We start from the raw sequence: 14888 nt of genomic DNA, 5'->3' as shown, positions 1-14888 counted from the left end.
GACAGGCAACTTGCTATGCTAGGCCGACGCCAGTACGTACAATAGCACGCAAGCGCCCAAACGACAAGTCGTGCGCGCTGCATGTTTGGTTCTTTCCACACGGAATCCCGCGGTTCATTCTCATGGCTCACGCAGTTCGAGTGCGAAACACACGCGGCACCATTATCGGAGAAAAAAGAAAATGATGCATCGGCCGGGAATCGAACCCGGGCCGCCCGCGTGGCAGGCGAGCATTCTACCACTGAACCACCGATGCTCAGCTAGTTAACAGCTTCCTGGTGCTTTCCGCGGAGACGCCTGAAGGGAAAGTGGGACTACCGTCCAGCGCCGTCGCATCCTCTCGAGAGAATGCTACAGACGCTGAATCCTGCACTGCACTGCTTAAAAATGACGCCAGAATGCGATCGTCTAAGTACTCATGCGGCGCACGCACGCGACGACTCTTGCCAAAGGACGCGAAATGTGCGTCGAGACGCTGTCTGGGTGCGCTCGCCCACCCCGTAATGCGCCTACAGCTACGACCACCTTGAGCCGCCGCCGACAGGCGGGAAGCAGACACAGCGCGGCGTGCGCGGAAGGAAACTGTGCGGTGGTGGTGTAATGGTCAGCATAGTTGCCTTCCAAGCAGTTGATCCGGGTTCGATTCCCGGCCACCGCAGCCGGCTTTTTACTTTTGCGTACGAGTACTTTTGCCACGCGTCCTTAAATTAATGTTTCTTTCCCCCTCTTAGTCGCTGCAGGCCACCCCATAGTGTGTGTGTGTGTCGATTCCCCTTGAGTCTCGACTTGTCTCGACTGACGCGAGAGCTGACGCTCTCCAATCGGCCTATATCAAAAGGACAAGCACGCGAAACGACTGAGAGAGGTATGGCGAGGCGGGCACAACATTACTTATGCCTCAGGTAAAGACCCGCTGCCTGTTATCATTGTGTGATTATACATGTTCTGTCATACAAATTCAGTTTTATTACTAGTACATTCATTCCTTCCTTCCTTCCTTCCATCCTTCCTTCCTTTCTTTCTTTGTTGCGTGTTTTACAACACGCTCCTTCATTACACTGTGGCCGCACGGCGCGACTTGGCATACCGAGAGGCAAAACGTGGCGCCAGTGCCCATGACCGAATAGCGCTGCAGCTCCGAAAGCGAAGAGGAAAGAGAAATACGAATTGAAACTGTCGACAGTGCCCTGCGTTCGCAGGCGGTCACCCGCCCAAGCACTGACAACGCCCAGCGTCGCGCAGTAGCGGTGATCGGACGAGAAACTGTGTGTTCAGCGTGCTGTGACCAGTGAAGTGTTTTAGCGCGTCCCGACACGTCGCGTTCGGGTCCCCTAGCAGCTCCCACAACAATGTGACGATTTCTTTGTCACCATGCTTCCCCGGGGAAATCGGCGTTGCCTTTTTGAAATAGTAAAATCGTAGTGGCCCGTGGGGGGATCGAACCCACGACCTTCGCGTTATTAGCACGACGCTCTAACCAACTGAGCTAACGGGCCTCGGTGCAAAGAGACTTCCATCGCTTTGCGGCAATTGCTGTGCGTATTGCCATGTAACATTTCTATGCAGCAGTCCAACAGTGGACCAGCGTCTCTCCTCCCTTTATTCCGCTGCTCTTAGTAATTTCATTGCGTGCCCGTTTCTCTCGACTGTTTTCGGCTGACGTTTGCGAACCAGTAGCTATAATGCGAGGAGGACGTGAAACAGCATTTCGCACGGTCAAAACTTGTCGTGATTTGTTCCGAAAAAATTCCGTTCCGGTACCGGGAATCGAACCCGGGCCTCCTGGGTGAAAGCCAGGTATCCTAGCCACTAGACCACACCGGACGCGCGCATATTCCATCGTGCTTACACGCCGTCCACTCGCTCTCCGTGTCGCACTTTCCCTGTTTGCGAGCATCTTTTCGCGCGACCATGCCGAGGCGCGCATGGCAACAGTCACAAACCATTGCTTTTGGTCTCGTTGTTACTGGGGTAGGAGGGAAACCAAACCTGTAAGTAGTAATATTTATTTACTTATTTTGCTACTAAAGACCTGCTGCCTGGCATTATATAGCAGGTCGTACATTGTGTGACTTTATATGTTACATCATACGAAATTCAGTTTTACTACTAGTACATTTTTCTAAAAAAATTAGAAAGGAACTGCAAGTAGTAATAACGGGAAGTGAACATTTTCACGCTGAGTCGTTGAAGCCTTGTGCATAACGAACTACAAAGTGTTTCGCTCCTTCGCAACCGCAGAGCCGTCAATTTAGCTGTGAACGAAAGTAAATTAAATGCCCCGGGTGAGGATCGAACTCACGACCTTAAGATTATGAGACTTACGCGCTGCCTACTGCGCTACCGAGGCAGGTGATCGCCGCACCCTCTGGAATCTCTGTAAGTACCGAATACCAGTGGAGGAGAGTCTATCTGCACTTCCTGGCTAACTTTTTTCCGTTGCTACACGTGCATTCCCGGCGCGACAGGCAACTTGCTATGCTAGGCCGACGCCAGTACGTACAATAGCACGCAAGCGCCCAAACGACAAGTCGTGCGCGCTGCATGTTTGGTTCTTTCCACACGGAATCCCGCGGTTCATTCTCATGGCTCACGCAGTTCGAGTGCGAAACACACGCGGCAGCATTATCGGAGAAAAAAGAAAATGATGCATCGGCCGGGAATCGAACCCGGGCCGCCCGCGTGGCAGGCGAGCATTCTACCACTGAACCACCGATGCTCAGCTAGTTAACAGCTTCCTGGTGCTTTCCGCGGAGACGCCTGAAGGGAAAGTGGGACTACCGTCCAGCGCCGTCGCATCCTCTCGAGAGAATGCTACAGACGCTGAATCCTGCACTGCACTGCTTAAAAATGACGCCAGAATGCGATCGTCTAAGTACTCGTGCGGCGCACGCACGCGACGACTCTTGCCAAAGGACGCGAAATGTGCGTCGAGACGCTGTCTGGGTGCGCTCGCCCACCCCGTAATGCGCCTACAGCTACGACCACCTTGAGCCGCCGCCGACAGGCGGGAAGCAGACACAGCGCGGCGTGCGCGGAAGGAAACTGTGCGGTGGTGGTGTAATGGTCAGCATAGTTGCCTTCCAAGCAGTTGATCCGGGTTCGATTCCCGGCCACCGCAGCCGGCTTTTTACTTTTGCGTACGAGTACTTTTGCCACGCGTCCTTAAATTAATGTTTCTTTCCCCCTCTTAGTCGCTGCAGGCCACCCCATAGTGTGTGTGTGTGTCGATTCCCCTTGAGTCTCGACTTGTCTCGACTGACGCGAGAGCTGACGCTCTCCAATCGGCCTATATCAAAAGGACAAGCACGCGAAACGACTGAGAGAGGTATGGCGAGGCGGGCACAACATTACTTATGCCTCAGGTAAAGACCCGCTGCCTGTTATCATTGTGTGATTATACATGTTCTGTCATACAAATTCAGTTTTATTACTAGTACATTCATTCCTTCCTTCCTTCCTTCCATCCTTCCTTCCTTTCTTTCTTTGTTGCGTGTTTTACAACACGCTCCTTCATTACACTGTGGCCGCACGGCGCGACTTGGCATACCGAGAGGCAAAACGTGGCGCCAGTGCCCATGACCGAATAGCGCTGCAGCTCCGAAAGCGAAGAGGAAAGAGAAATACGAATTGAAACTGTCGACAGTGCCCTGCGTTCGCAGGCGGTCACCCGCCCAAGCACTGACAACGCCCAGCGTCGCGCAGTAGCGGTGATCGGACGAGAAACTGTGTGTTCAGCGTGCTGTGACCAGTGAAGTGTTTTAGCGCGTCCCGACACGTCGCGTTCGGGTCCCCTAGCAGCTCCCACAACAATGTGACGATTTCTTTGTCACCATGCTTCCCCGGGGAAATCGGCGTTGCCTTTTTGAAATAGTAAAATCGTAGTGGCCCGTGGGGGGATCGAACCCACGACCTTCGCGTTATTAGCACGACGCTCTAACCAACTGAGCTAACGGGCCTCGGTGCAAAGAGACTTCCATCGCTTTGCGGCAATTGCTGTGCGTATTGCCATGTAACATTTCTATGCAGCAGTCCAACAGTGGACCAGCGTCTCTCCTCCCTTTATTCCGCTGCTCTTAGTAATTTCATTGCGTGCCCGTTTCTCTCGACTGTTTTCGGCTGACGTTTGCGAACCAGTAGCTATAATGCGAGGAGGACGTGAAACAGCATTTCGCACGGTCAAAACTTGTCGTGATTTGTTCCGAAAAAATTCCGTTCCGGTACCGGGAATCGAACCCGGGCCTCCTGGGTGAAAGCCAGGTATCCTAGCCACTAGACCACACCGGACGCGCGCATATTCCATCGTGCTTACACGCCGTCCACTCGCTCTCCGTGTCGCACTTTCCCTGTTTGCGAGCATCTTTTCGCGCGACCATGCCGAGGCGCGCATGGCAACAGTCACAAACCATTGCTTTTGGTCTCGTTGTTACTGGGGTAGGAGGGAAACCAAACCTGTAAGTAGTAATATTTATTTACTTATTTTGCTACTAAAGACCTGCTGCCTGGCATTATATAGCAGGTCGTACATTGTGTGACTTTATATGTTACATCATACGAAATTCAGTTTTACTACTAGTACATTTTTCTAAAAAAATTAGAAAGGAACTGCAAGTAGTAATAACGGGAAGTGAACATTTTCACGCTGAGTCGTTGAAGCCTTGTGCATAACGAACTACAAAGTGTTTCGCTCCTTCGCAACCGCAGAGCCGTCAATTTAGCTGTGAACGAAAGTAAATTAAATGCCCCGGGTGAGGATCGAACTCACGACCTTAAGATTATGAGACTTACGCGCTGCCTACTGCGCTACCGAGGCAGGTGATCGCCGCACCCTCTGGAATCTCTGTAAGTACCGAATACCAGTGGAGGAGAGTCTATCTGCACTTCCTGGCTAACTTTTTTCCGTTGCTACACGTGCATTCCCGGCGCGACAGGCAACTTGCTATGCTAGGCCGACGCCAGTACGTACAATAGCACGCAAGCGCCCAAACGACAAGTCGTGCGCGCTGCATGTTTGGTTCTTTCCACACGGAATCCCGCGGTTCATTCTCATGGCTCACGCAGTTCGAGTGCGAAACACACGCGGCAGCATTATCGGAGAAAAAAGAAAATGATGCATCGGCCGGGAATCGAACCCGGGCCGCCCGCGTGGCAGGCGAGCATTCTACCACTGAACCACCGATGCTCAGCTAGTTAACAGCTTCCTGGTGCTTTCCGCGGAGACGCCTGAAGGGAAAGTGGGACTACCGTCCAGCGCCGTCGCATCCTCTCGAGAGAATGCTACAGACGCTGAATCCTGCACTGCACTGCTTAAAAATGACGCCAGAATGCGATCGTCTAAGTACTCGTGCGGCGCACGCACGCGACGACTCTTGCCAAAGGACGCGAAATGTGCGTCGAGACGCTGTCTGGGTGCGCTCGCCCACCCCGTAATGCGCCTACAGCTACGACCACCTTGAGCCGCCGCCGACAGGCGGGAAGCAGACACAGCGCGGCGTGCGCGGAAGGAAACTGTGCGGTGGTGGTGTAATGGTCAGCATAGTTGCCTTCCAAGCAGTTGATCCGGGTTCGATTCCCGGCCACCGCAGCCGGCTTTTTACTTTTGCGTACGAGTACTTTTGCCACGCGTCCTTAAATTAATGTTTCTTTCCCCCTCTTAGTCGCTGCAGGCCACCCTATAGTGTGTGCGTCGATTCCCCTTGAGTCTCGACTTGTCTCGACTTTGCTCGGCTGACGCGAGAGCTGACGCTCTCCAATCGGCCTATATCAAAAGGACAAGCACGCGAAACGACTGAGAGAGGTATGGCGAGGCGGGCACAACATTACTTATGCCTCAGGTAAAGACCCGCTGCCTGTTATCATTGTGTGATTATACATGTTCTGTCATACAAATTCAGTTTTATTACTAGTACATTCATTCCTTCCTTCCTTCCTTCCATCCTTCCTTTCTTTCTTTGTTGCGTGTTTTACAACACGCTCCTTCATTACACTGTGGCCGCACGGCGCGACTTGGCATACCGAGAGGCAAAACGTGGCGCCAGTGCCCATGACCGAATAGCGCTGCAGCTCCGAAAGCGAAGAGGAAAGAGAAATACGAATTGAAACTGTCGACAGTGCCCTGCGTTCGCAGGCGGTCACCCGCCCAAGCACTGACAACGCCCAGCGTCGCGCAGTAGCGGTGATCGGACGAGAAACTGTGTGTTCAGCGTGCTGTGACCAGTGAAGTGTTTTAGCGCGTCCCGACACGTCGCGTTCGGGTCCCCTAGCAGCTCCCACAACAATGTGACGATTTCTTTGTCACCATGCTTCCCCGGGGAAATCGGCGTTGCCTTTTTGAAATAGTAAAATCGTAGTGGCCCGTGGGGGGATCGAACCCACGACCTTCGCGTTATTAGCACGACGCTCTAACCAACTGAGCTAACGGGCCTCGGTGCAAAGAGACTTCCATCGCTTTGCGGCAATTGCTGTGCGTATTGCCATGTAACATTTCTATGCAGCAGTCCAACAGTGGACCAGCGTCTCTCCTCCCTTTATTCCGCTGCTCTTAGTAATTTCATTGCGTGCCCGTTTCTCTCGACTGTTTTCGGCTGACGTTTGCGAACCAGTAGCTATAATGCGAGGAGGACGTGAAACAGCATTTCGCACGGTCAAAACTTGTCGTGATTTGTTCCGAAAAAATTCCGTTCCGGTACCGGGAATCGAACCCGGGCCTCCTGGGTGAAAGCCAGGTATCCTAGCCACTAGACCACACCGGACGCGCGCATATTCCATCGTGCTTACACGCCGTCCACTCGCTCTCCGTGTCGCACTTTCCCTGTTTGCGAGCATCTTTTCGCGCGACCATGCCGAGGCGCGCATGGCAACAGTCACAAACCATTGCTTTTGGTCTCGTTGTTACTGGGGTAGGAGGGAAACCAAACCTGTAAGTAGTAATATTTATTTACTTATTTTGCTACTAAAGACCTGCTGCCTGGCATTATATAGCAGGTCGTACATTGTGTGACTTTATATGTTACATCATACGAAATTCAGTTTTACTACTAGTACATTTTTCTAAAAAAATTAGAAAGGAACTGCAAGTAGTAATAACGGGAAGTGAACATTTTCACGCTGAGTCGTTGAAGCCTTGTGCATAACGAACTACAAAGTGTTTCGCTCCTTCGCAACCGCAGAGCCGTCAATTTAGCTGTGAACGAAAGTAAATTAAATGCCCCGGGTGAGGATCGAACTCACGACCTTAAGATTATGAGACTTACGCGCTGCCTACTGCGCTACCGAGGCAGGTGATCGCCGCACCCTCTGGAATCTCTGTAAGTACCGAATACCAGTGGAGGAGAGTCTATCTGCACTTCCTGGCTAACTTTTTTCCGTTGCTACACGTGCATTCCCGGCGCGACAGGCAACTTGCTATGCTAGGCCGACGCCAGTACGTACAATAGCACGCAAGCGCCCAAACGACAAGTCGTGCGCGCTGCATGTTTGGTTCTTTCCACACGGAATCCCGCGGTTCATTCTCATGGCTCACGCAGTTCGAGTGCGAAACACACGCGGCACCATTATCGGAGAAAAAAGAAAATGATGCATCGGCCGGGAATCGAACCCGGGCCGCCCGCGTGGCAGGCGAGCATTCTACCACTGAACCACCGATGCTCAGCTAGTTAACAGCTTCCTGGTGCTTTCCGCGGAGACGCCTGAAGGGAAAGTGGGACTACCGTCCAGCGCCGTCGCATCCTCTCGAGAGAATGCTACAGACGCTGAATCCTGCACTGCACTGCTTAAAAATGACGCCAGAATGCGATCGTCTAAGTACTCGTGCGGCGCACGCACGCGACGACTCTTGCCAAAGGACGCGAAATGTGCGTCGAGACGCTGTCTGGGTGCGCTCGCCCACCCCGTAATGCGCCTACAGCTACGACCACCTTGAGCCGCCGCCGACAGGCGGGAAGCAGACACAGCGCGGCGTGCGCGGAAGGAAACTGTGCGGTGGTGGTGTAATGGTCAGCATAGTTGCCTTCCAAGCAGTTGATCCGGGTTCGATTCCCGGCCACCGCAGCCGGCTTTTTACTTTTGCGTACGAGTACTTTTGCCACGCGTCCTTAAATTAATGTTTCTTTCCCCCTCTTAGTCGCTGCAGGCCACCCTATAGTGTGTGCGTCGATTCCCCTTGAGTCTCGACTTGTCTCGACTTTGCTCGGCTGACGCGAGAGCTGACGCTCTCCAATCGGCCTATATCAAAAGGACAAGCACGCGAAACGACTGAGAGAGGTATGGCGAGGCGGGCACAACATTACTTATGCCTCAGGTAAAGACCCGCTGCCTGTTATCATTGTGTGATTATACATGTTCTGTCATACAAATTCAGTTTTATTACTAGTACATTCATTCCTTCCTTCCTTCCTTCCATCCTTCCTTTCTTTCTTTGTTGCGTGTTTTACAACACGCTCCTTCATTACACTGTGGCCGCACGGCGCGACTTGGCATACCGAGAGGCAAAACGTGGCGCCAGTGCCCATGACCGAATAGCGCTGCAGCTCCGAAAGCGAAGAGGAAAGAGAAATACGAATTGAAACTGTCGACAGTGCCCTGCGTTCGCAGGCGGTCACCCGCCCAAGCACTGACAACGCCCAGCGTCGCGCAGTAGCGGTGATCGGACGAGAAACTGTGTGTTCAGCGTGCTGTGACCAGTGAAGTGTTTTAGCGCGTCCCGACACGTCGCGTTCGGGTCCCCTAGCAGCTCCCACAACAATGTGACGATTTCTTTGTCACCATGCTTCCCCGGGGAAATCGGCGTTGCCTTTTTGAAATAGTAAAATCGTAGTGGCCCGTGGGGGGATCGAACCCACGACCTTCGCGTTATTAGCACGACGCTCTAACCAACTGAGCTAACGGGCCTCGGTGCAAAGAGACTTCCATCGCTTTGCGGCAATTGCTGTGCGTATTGCCATGTAACATTTCTATGCAGCAGTCCAACAGTGGACCAGCGTCTCTCCTCCCTTTATTCCGCTGCTCTTAGTAATTTCATTGCGTGCCCGTTTCTCTCGACTGTTTTCGGCTGACGTTTGCGAACCAGTAGCTATAATGCGAGGAGGACGTGAAACAGCATTTCGCACGGTCAAAACTTGTCGTGATTTGTTCCGAAAAAATTCCGTTCCGGTACCGGGAATCGAACCCGGGCCTCCTGGGTGAAAGCCAGGTATCCTAGCCACTAGACCACACCGGACGCGCGCATATTCCATCGTGCTTACACGCCGTCCACTCGCTCTCCGTGTCGCACTTTCCCTGTTTGCGAGCATCTTTTCGCGCGACCATGCCGAGGCGCGCATGGCAACAGTCACAAACCATTGCTTTTGGTCTCGTTGTTACTGGGGTAGGAGGGAAACCAAACCTGTAAGTAGTAATATTTATTTACTTATTTTGCTACTAAAGACCTGCTGCCTGTCATTATATAGCAGGTCGTACATTGTGTGACTTTATATGTTACATCATACGAAATTCAGTTTTACTACTAGTACATTTTTCTAAAAAAATTAGAAAGGAACTGCAAGTAGTAATAACGGGAAGTGAACATTTTCACGCTGAGTCGTTGAAGCCTTGTGCATAACGAACTACAAAGTGTTTCGCTCCTTCGCAACCGCAGAGCCGTCAATTTAGCTGTGAACGAAAGTAAATTAAATGCCCCGGGTGAGGATCGAACTCACGACCTTAAGATTATGAGACTTACGCGCTGCCTACTGCGCTACCGAGGCAGGTGATCGCCGCACCCTCTGGAATCTCTGTAAGTACCGAATACCAGTGGAGGAGAGTCTATCTGCACTTCCTGGCTAACTTTTTTCCGTTGCTACACGTGCATTCCCGGCGCGACAGGCAACTTGCTATGCTAGGCCGACGCCAGTACGTACAATAGCACGCAAGCGCCCAAACGACAAGTCGTGCGCGCTGCATGTTTGGTTCTTTCCACACGGAATCCCGCGGTTCATTCTCATGGCTCACGCAGTTCGAGTGCGAAACACACGCGGCACCATTATCGGAGAAAAAAGAAAATGATGCATCGGCCGGGAATCGAACCCGGGCCGCCCGCGTGGCAGGCGAGCATTCTACCACTGAACCACCGATGCTCAGCTAGTTAACAGCTTCCTGGTGCTTTCCGCGGAGACGCCTGAAGGGAAAGTGGGACTACCGTCCAGCGCCGTCGCATCCTCTCGAGAGAATGCTACAGACGCTGAATCCTGCACTGCACTGCTTAAAAATGACGCCAGAATGCGATCGTCTAAGTACTCATGCGGCGCACGCACGCGACGACTCTTGCCAAAGGACGCGAAATGTGCGTCGAGACGCTGTCTGGGTGCGCTCGCCCACCCCGTAATGCGCCTACAGCTACGACCACCTTGAGCCGCCGCCGACAGGCGGGAAGCAGACACAGCGCGGCGTGCGCGGAAGGAAACTGTGCGGTGGTGGTGTAATGGTCAGCATAGTTGCCTTCCAAGCAGTTGATCCGGGTTCGATTCCCGGCCACCGCAGCCGGCTTTTTACTTTTGCGTACGAGTACTTTTGCCACGCGTCCTTAAATTAATGTTTCTTTCCCCCTCTTAGTCGCTGCAGGCCACCCCATAGTGTGTGTGTGTGTCGATTCCCCTTGAGTCTCGACTTGTCTCGACTGACGCGAGAGCTGACGCTCTCCAATCGGCCTATATCAAAAGGACAAGCACGCGAAACGACTGAGAGAGGTATGGCGAGGCGGGCACAACATTACTTATGCCTCAGGTAAAGACCCGCTGCCTGTTATCATTGTGTGATTATACATGTTCTGTCATACAAATTCAGTTTTATTACTAGTACATTCATTCCTTCCTTCCTTCCTTCCATCCTTCCTTCCTTTCTTTCTTTGTTGCGTGTTTTACAACACGCTCCTTCATTACACTGTGGCCGCACGGCGCGACTTGGCATACCGAGAGGCAAAACGTGGCGCCAGTGCCCATGACCGAATAGCGCTGCAGCTCCGAAAGCGAAGAGGAAAGAGAAATACGAATTGAAACTGTCGACAGTGCCCTGCGTTCGCAGGCGGTCACCCGCCCAAGCACTGACAACGCCCAGCGTCGCGCAGTAGCGGTGATCGGACGAGAAACTGTGTGTTCAGCGTGCTGTGACCAGTGAAGTGTTTTAGCGCGTCCCGACACGTCGCGTTCGGGTCCCCTAGCAGCTCCCACAACAATGTGACGATTTCTTTGTCACCATGCTTCCCCGGGGAAATCGGCGTTGCCTTTTTGAAATAGTAAAATCGTAGTGGCCCGTGGGGGGATCGAACCCACGACCTTCGCGTTATTAGCACGACGCTCTAACCAACTGAGCTAACGGGCCTCGGTGCAAAGAGACTTCCATCGCTTTGCGGCAATTGCTGTGCGTATTGCCATGTAACATTTCTATGCAGCAGTCCAACAGTGGACCAGCGTCTCTCCTCCCTTTATTCCGCTGCTCTTAGTAATTTCATTGCGTGCCCGTTTCTCTCGACTGTTTTCGGCTGACGTTTGCGAACCAGTAGCTATAATGCGAGGAGGACGTGAAACAGCATTTCGCACGGTCAAAACTTGTCGTGATTTGTTCCGAAAAAATTCCGTTCCGGTACCGGGAATCGAACCCGGGCCTCCTGGGTGAAAGCCAGGTATCCTAGCCACTAGACCACACCGGACGCGCGCATATTCCATCGTGCTTACACGCCGTCCACTCGCTCTCCGTGTCGCACTTTCCCTGTTTGCGAGCATCTTTTCGCGCGACCATGCCGAGGCGCGCATGGCAACAGTCACAAACCATTGCTTTTGGTCTCGTTGTTACTGGGGTAGGAGGGAAACCAAACCTGTAAGTAGTAATATTTATTTACTTATTTTGCTACTAAAGACCTGCTGCCTGTCATTATATAGCAGGTCGTACATTGTGTGACTTTATATGTTACATCATACGAAATTCAGTTTTACTACTAGTACATTTTTCTAAAAAAATTAGAAAGGAACTGCAAGTAGTAATAACGGGAAGTGAACATTTTCACGCTGAGTCGTTGAAGCCTTGTGCATAACGAACTACAAAGTGTTTCGCTCCTTCGCAACCGCAGAGCCGTCAATTTAGCTGTGAACGAAAGTAAATTAAATGCCCCGGGTGAGGATCGAACTCACGACCTTAAGATTATGAGACTTACGCGCTGCCTACTGCGCTACCGAGGCAGGTGATCGCCGCACCCTCTGGAATCTCTGTAAGTACCGAATACCAGTGGAGGAGAGTCTATCTGCACTTCCTGGCTAACTTTTTTCCGTTGCTACACGTGCATTCCCGGCGCGACAGGCAACTTGCTATGCTAGGCCGACGCCAGTACGTACAATAGCACGCAAGCGCCCAAACGACAAGTCGTGCGCGCTGCATGTTTGGTTCTTTCCACACGGAATCCCGCGGTTCATTCTCATGGCTCACGCAGTTCGAGTGCGAAACACACGCGGCACCATTATCGGAGAAAAAAGAAAATGATGCATCGGCCGGGAATCGAACCCGGGCCGCCCGCGTGGCAGGCGAGCATTCTACCACTGAACCACCGATGCTCAGCTAGTTAACAGCTTCCTGGTGCTTTCCGCGGAGACGCCTGAAGGGAAAGTGGGACTACCGTCCAGCGCCGTCGCATCCTCTCGAGAGAATGCTACAGACGCTGAATCCTGCACTGCACTGCTTAAAAATGACGCCAGAATGCGATCGTCTAAGTACTCATGCGGCGCACGCACGCGACGACTCTTGCCAAAGGACGCGAAATGTGCGTCGAGACGCTGTCTGGGTGCGCTCGCCCACCCCGTAATGCGCCTACAGCTACGACCACCTTGAGCCGCCGCCGACAGGCGGGAAGCAGACACAGCGCGGCGTGCGCGGAAGGAAACTGTGCGGTGGTGGTGTAATGGTCAGCATAGTTGCCTTCCAAGCAGTTGATCCGGGTTCGATTCCCGGCCACCGCAGCCGGCTTTTTACTTTTGCGTACGAGTACTTTTGCCACGCGTCCTTAAATTAATGTTTCTTTCCCCCTCTTAGTCGCTGCAGGCCACCCCATAGTGTGTGTGTGTGTCGATTCCCCTTGAGTCTCGACTTGTCTCGACTGACGCGAGAGCTGACGCTCTCCAATCGGCCTATATCAAAAGGACAAGCACGCGAAACGACTGAGAGAGGTATGGCGAGGCGGGCACAACATTACTTATGCCTCAGGTAAAGACCCGCTGCCTGTTATCATTGTGTGATTATACATGTTCTGTCATACAAATTCAGTTTTATTACTAGTACATTCATTCCTTCCTTCCTTCCTTCCATCCTTCCTTCCTTTCTTTCTTTGTTGCGTGTTTTACAACACGCTCCTTCATTACACTGTGGCCGCACGGCGCGACTTGGCATACCGAGAGGCAAAACGTGGCGCCAGTGCCCATGACCGAATAGCGCTGCAGCTCCGAAAGCGAAGAGGAAAGAGAAATACGAATTGAAACTGTCGACAGTGCCCTGCGTTCGCAGGCGGTCACCCGCCCAAGCACTGACAACGCCCAGCGTCGCGCAGTAGCGGTGATCGGACGAGAAACTGTGTGTTCAGCGTGCTGTGACCAGTGAAGTGTTTTAGCGCGTCCCGACACGTCGCGTTCGGGTCCCCTAGCAGCTCCCACAACAATGTGACGATTTCTTTGTCACCATGCTTCCCCGGGGAAATCGGCGTTGCCTTTTTGAAATAGTAAAATCGTAGTGGCCCGTGGGGGGATCGAACCCACGACCTTCGCGTTATTAGCACGACGCTCTAACCAACTGAGCTAACGGGCCTCGGTGCAAAGAGACTTCCATCGCTTTGCGGCAATTGCTGTGCGTATTGCCATGTAACATTTCTATGCAGCAGTCCAACAGTGGACCAGCGTCTCTCCTCCCTTTATTCCGCTGCTCTTAGTAATTTCATTGCGTGCCCGTTTCTCTCGACTGTTTTCGGCTGACGTTTGCGAACCAGTAGCTATAATGCGAGGAGGACGTGAAACAGCATTTCGCACGGTCAAAACTTGTCGTGATTTGTTCCGAAAAAATTCCGTTCCGGTACCGGGAATCGAACCCGGGCCTCCTGGGTGAAAGCCAGGTATCCTAGCCACTAGACCACACCGGACGCGCGCATATTCCATCGTGCTTACACGCCGTCCACTCGCTCTCCGTGTCGCACTTTCCCTGTTTGCGAGCATCTTTTCGCGCGACCATGCCGAGGCGCGCATGGCAACAGTCACAAACCATTGCTTTTGGTCTCGTTGTTACTGGGGTAGGAGGGAAACCAAACCTGTAAGTAGTAATATTTATTTACTTATTTTGCTACTAAAGACCTGCTGCCTGTCATTATATAGCAGGTCGTACATTGTGTGACTTTATATGTTACATCATACGAAATTCAGTTTTACTACTAGTACATTTTTCTAAAAAAATTAGAAAGGAACTGCAAGTAGTAATAACGGGAAGTGAACATTTTCACGCTGAGTCGTTGAAGCCTTGTGCATAACGAACTACAAAGTGTTTCGCTCCTTCGCAACCGCAGAGCCGTCAATTTAGCTGTGAACGAAAGTAAATTAAATGCCCCGGGTGAGGATCGAACTCACGACCTTAAGATTATGAGACTTACGCGCTGCCTACTGCGCTACCGAGGCAGGTGATCGCCGCACCCTCTGGAATCTCTGTAAGTACCGAATACCAGTGGAGGAGAGTCTATCTGCACTTCCTGGCTAACTTTTTTCCGTTGCTACACGTGCATTCCCGGCGCGACAGGCAACTTGCTATGCTAGGCCGACGCCAGTACGTACAATAGCACGCAAGCGCCCAAACGACAAGTCGTGCGCGCTGCATGTTTGGTTCTTTCCACACGGAAT

General features: G+C 52.3%; 30 non-coding genes across 30 annotated transcripts; 6 read left to right on the top strand and 24 right to left on the bottom strand.

The window, feature by feature from the left end:
- Window positions 1-185: 185 nt before the first annotated feature.
- On the bottom strand, window positions 186-256 carry Trnag-gcc (transfer RNA glycine (anticodon GCC)). The gene has a single exon. It is a non-coding gene; the product is annotated as a tRNA-Gly (tRNA).
- A 330-nt stretch (window positions 257-586) lies between these two features.
- Trnag-ucc (transfer RNA glycine (anticodon UCC)) lies at window positions 587-658 on the top strand. Its single transcript has one exon. It is a non-coding gene; the product is annotated as a tRNA-Gly (tRNA).
- Window positions 659-1422: 764 nt separating this feature from the next.
- Window positions 1423-1496, bottom strand: Trnai-aau (transfer RNA isoleucine (anticodon AAU)). The gene has a single exon. It is a non-coding gene; the product is annotated as a tRNA-Ile (tRNA).
- A 256-nt stretch (window positions 1497-1752) lies between these two features.
- Trnae-uuc (transfer RNA glutamic acid (anticodon UUC)) lies at window positions 1753-1824 on the bottom strand. The gene has a single exon. It is a non-coding gene; the product is annotated as a tRNA-Glu (tRNA).
- Window positions 1825-2277: 453 nt separating this feature from the next.
- On the bottom strand, window positions 2278-2350 carry Trnam-cau (transfer RNA methionine (anticodon CAU)). The gene has a single exon. It is a non-coding gene; the product is annotated as a tRNA-Met (tRNA).
- A 298-nt stretch (window positions 2351-2648) lies between these two features.
- On the bottom strand, window positions 2649-2719 carry Trnag-gcc (transfer RNA glycine (anticodon GCC)). The gene has a single exon. It is a non-coding gene; the product is annotated as a tRNA-Gly (tRNA).
- A 330-nt stretch (window positions 2720-3049) lies between these two features.
- On the top strand, window positions 3050-3121 carry Trnag-ucc (transfer RNA glycine (anticodon UCC)). The gene has a single exon. It is a non-coding gene; the product is annotated as a tRNA-Gly (tRNA).
- A 764-nt stretch (window positions 3122-3885) lies between these two features.
- On the bottom strand, window positions 3886-3959 carry Trnai-aau (transfer RNA isoleucine (anticodon AAU)). Its single transcript has one exon. It is a non-coding gene; the product is annotated as a tRNA-Ile (tRNA).
- A 256-nt stretch (window positions 3960-4215) lies between these two features.
- Window positions 4216-4287, bottom strand: Trnae-uuc (transfer RNA glutamic acid (anticodon UUC)). Its single transcript has one exon. It is a non-coding gene; the product is annotated as a tRNA-Glu (tRNA).
- A 453-nt stretch (window positions 4288-4740) lies between these two features.
- Trnam-cau (transfer RNA methionine (anticodon CAU)) lies at window positions 4741-4813 on the bottom strand. Its single transcript has one exon. It is a non-coding gene; the product is annotated as a tRNA-Met (tRNA).
- Window positions 4814-5111: 298 nt separating this feature from the next.
- Window positions 5112-5182, bottom strand: Trnag-gcc (transfer RNA glycine (anticodon GCC)). The gene has a single exon. It is a non-coding gene; the product is annotated as a tRNA-Gly (tRNA).
- A 330-nt stretch (window positions 5183-5512) lies between these two features.
- On the top strand, window positions 5513-5584 carry Trnag-ucc (transfer RNA glycine (anticodon UCC)). The gene has a single exon. It is a non-coding gene; the product is annotated as a tRNA-Gly (tRNA).
- A 766-nt stretch (window positions 5585-6350) lies between these two features.
- On the bottom strand, window positions 6351-6424 carry Trnai-aau (transfer RNA isoleucine (anticodon AAU)). Its single transcript has one exon. It is a non-coding gene; the product is annotated as a tRNA-Ile (tRNA).
- A 256-nt stretch (window positions 6425-6680) lies between these two features.
- Trnae-uuc (transfer RNA glutamic acid (anticodon UUC)) lies at window positions 6681-6752 on the bottom strand. The gene has a single exon. It is a non-coding gene; the product is annotated as a tRNA-Glu (tRNA).
- A 453-nt stretch (window positions 6753-7205) lies between these two features.
- On the bottom strand, window positions 7206-7278 carry Trnam-cau (transfer RNA methionine (anticodon CAU)). The gene has a single exon. It is a non-coding gene; the product is annotated as a tRNA-Met (tRNA).
- Window positions 7279-7576: 298 nt separating this feature from the next.
- Trnag-gcc (transfer RNA glycine (anticodon GCC)) lies at window positions 7577-7647 on the bottom strand. Its single transcript has one exon. It is a non-coding gene; the product is annotated as a tRNA-Gly (tRNA).
- A 330-nt stretch (window positions 7648-7977) lies between these two features.
- Window positions 7978-8049, top strand: Trnag-ucc (transfer RNA glycine (anticodon UCC)). The gene has a single exon. It is a non-coding gene; the product is annotated as a tRNA-Gly (tRNA).
- A 766-nt stretch (window positions 8050-8815) lies between these two features.
- Trnai-aau (transfer RNA isoleucine (anticodon AAU)) lies at window positions 8816-8889 on the bottom strand. The gene has a single exon. It is a non-coding gene; the product is annotated as a tRNA-Ile (tRNA).
- Window positions 8890-9145: 256 nt separating this feature from the next.
- On the bottom strand, window positions 9146-9217 carry Trnae-uuc (transfer RNA glutamic acid (anticodon UUC)). Its single transcript has one exon. It is a non-coding gene; the product is annotated as a tRNA-Glu (tRNA).
- A 453-nt stretch (window positions 9218-9670) lies between these two features.
- Window positions 9671-9743, bottom strand: Trnam-cau (transfer RNA methionine (anticodon CAU)). Its single transcript has one exon. It is a non-coding gene; the product is annotated as a tRNA-Met (tRNA).
- A 298-nt stretch (window positions 9744-10041) lies between these two features.
- Window positions 10042-10112, bottom strand: Trnag-gcc (transfer RNA glycine (anticodon GCC)). Its single transcript has one exon. It is a non-coding gene; the product is annotated as a tRNA-Gly (tRNA).
- A 330-nt stretch (window positions 10113-10442) lies between these two features.
- Window positions 10443-10514, top strand: Trnag-ucc (transfer RNA glycine (anticodon UCC)). The gene has a single exon. It is a non-coding gene; the product is annotated as a tRNA-Gly (tRNA).
- Window positions 10515-11278: 764 nt separating this feature from the next.
- On the bottom strand, window positions 11279-11352 carry Trnai-aau (transfer RNA isoleucine (anticodon AAU)). The gene has a single exon. It is a non-coding gene; the product is annotated as a tRNA-Ile (tRNA).
- A 256-nt stretch (window positions 11353-11608) lies between these two features.
- On the bottom strand, window positions 11609-11680 carry Trnae-uuc (transfer RNA glutamic acid (anticodon UUC)). Its single transcript has one exon. It is a non-coding gene; the product is annotated as a tRNA-Glu (tRNA).
- A 453-nt stretch (window positions 11681-12133) lies between these two features.
- On the bottom strand, window positions 12134-12206 carry Trnam-cau (transfer RNA methionine (anticodon CAU)). The gene has a single exon. It is a non-coding gene; the product is annotated as a tRNA-Met (tRNA).
- A 298-nt stretch (window positions 12207-12504) lies between these two features.
- On the bottom strand, window positions 12505-12575 carry Trnag-gcc (transfer RNA glycine (anticodon GCC)). Its single transcript has one exon. It is a non-coding gene; the product is annotated as a tRNA-Gly (tRNA).
- Window positions 12576-12905: 330 nt separating this feature from the next.
- On the top strand, window positions 12906-12977 carry Trnag-ucc (transfer RNA glycine (anticodon UCC)). Its single transcript has one exon. It is a non-coding gene; the product is annotated as a tRNA-Gly (tRNA).
- Window positions 12978-13741: 764 nt separating this feature from the next.
- Trnai-aau (transfer RNA isoleucine (anticodon AAU)) lies at window positions 13742-13815 on the bottom strand. The gene has a single exon. It is a non-coding gene; the product is annotated as a tRNA-Ile (tRNA).
- Window positions 13816-14071: 256 nt separating this feature from the next.
- Trnae-uuc (transfer RNA glutamic acid (anticodon UUC)) lies at window positions 14072-14143 on the bottom strand. The gene has a single exon. It is a non-coding gene; the product is annotated as a tRNA-Glu (tRNA).
- A 453-nt stretch (window positions 14144-14596) lies between these two features.
- On the bottom strand, window positions 14597-14669 carry Trnam-cau (transfer RNA methionine (anticodon CAU)). Its single transcript has one exon. It is a non-coding gene; the product is annotated as a tRNA-Met (tRNA).
- Between the last annotated feature and the right edge of the window lie 219 nt (window positions 14670-14888).

This window comes from Schistocerca nitens, unplaced genomic scaffold, assembly GCF_023898315.1.
Source record: "Schistocerca nitens isolate TAMUIC-IGC-003100 unplaced genomic scaffold, iqSchNite1.1 HiC_scaffold_333, whole genome shotgun sequence".
Lineage (NCBI taxonomy): Eukaryota > Metazoa > Arthropoda > Insecta > Orthoptera > Acrididae > Schistocerca > Schistocerca nitens.
The sequence above is the reverse complement of the archived record's forward strand: the minus strand, read 5'-3'. Positions and strand labels throughout refer to the sequence as shown.